This window comes from Vombatus ursinus, unplaced genomic scaffold (assembly GCF_900497805.2).
Source record: "Vombatus ursinus unplaced genomic scaffold, bare-nosed wombat genome assembly UNPS02014772.1, whole genome shotgun sequence".
NCBI classification, from domain to species: domain Eukaryota; kingdom Metazoa; phylum Chordata; class Mammalia; order Diprotodontia; family Vombatidae; genus Vombatus; species Vombatus ursinus.
Window position 1 is genome coordinate 29,910,612 of NW_020954550.1, and position 922 is coordinate 29,911,533.

The 922-nt window shown below is 35.6% G+C and overlaps 1 non-coding gene across 1 annotated transcript; it reads left to right on the forward strand.

Moving 5' to 3' along the window:
• Positions 1-460: 460 nt before the first annotated feature.
• LOC114044267 lies at positions 461-676 on the forward strand. The gene has a single exon (XR_003569202.1). It is a non-coding gene; the product is annotated as a small nucleolar RNA U3 (small nucleolar RNA).
• The last annotated feature ends 246 nt before the right edge of the window (positions 677-922 follow it).

A 922-nucleotide genomic window follows, 5' to 3' on the forward strand; every position in this document is an offset into this window, starting at 1 on the left:
GTTAATTTGACTAAAAAAAGAAAGAAAAAAACCAAATTACCAGTATCAAAAGTGAAAAGGGTGAATTCATCAACAAGGAAGAGGAAATTAAGACAATAATTAGGATCTATTTAGCCCGACTGTATGTCAATAAATATGACAATCTTAGTGAAATGGATGAATACTTACAAAATACAAATTGCTCATATTAACAAAAGAGAAAATAAAATACTTAAATAACCCCATTTCAGAAAAATGAATTGAAGAAGCCATCAATAAACTCCCTAAGGAAAAATCTCCAGGGCCAATGGATTCACAAGCAAATTCTACCAAACATTTAAAGAACAATTGAACCAATAATATATAAACTATTTGGAATAATAGGCAAAGAAGGAGTCTTACCAAATTCTTTCTATGATACAAATATGGTGCTGATACCTAAACCAGGAAATGCCAAAACAGAGAAAGACAATTATAGACCAAGACTATACTTTTAGATATCATTCTATAGTATGTTGCTAGAGAATTGTGGCTGAAAGTGTATTATGGCGGTAACCACGAGGAGGAGCGGTGGTGTTCTCTTCTGAGCTTGAAGACAGTTTGTGACTCTGCTTGTCAGCAACTGTCGCCTATCATTGATGATTGTTCTTCCCTGCCTTTGGGTTGGGCAAGAGGAAGAGAATGCAGGCTGAGTGGCCCCCATATATTTTATAGGGGCAGCTAGGTGGTGTATCAGATAGAGGTCTGACCTTAAAGTCAGGAGGACCTGAGTTCAAATCTGACCTCAGACACTTGACACTTACTAGCTGTGTGACCCTGGAAAAGTCACTTAACCCCTATTGCCTCACCAAAGAGCAAAAATAAAATTATAGACCAATTTCCCTAATTGATATAGATGCAAAAATTTAAATAAAATATTTGCAAAGAGATTACAACAACTCAT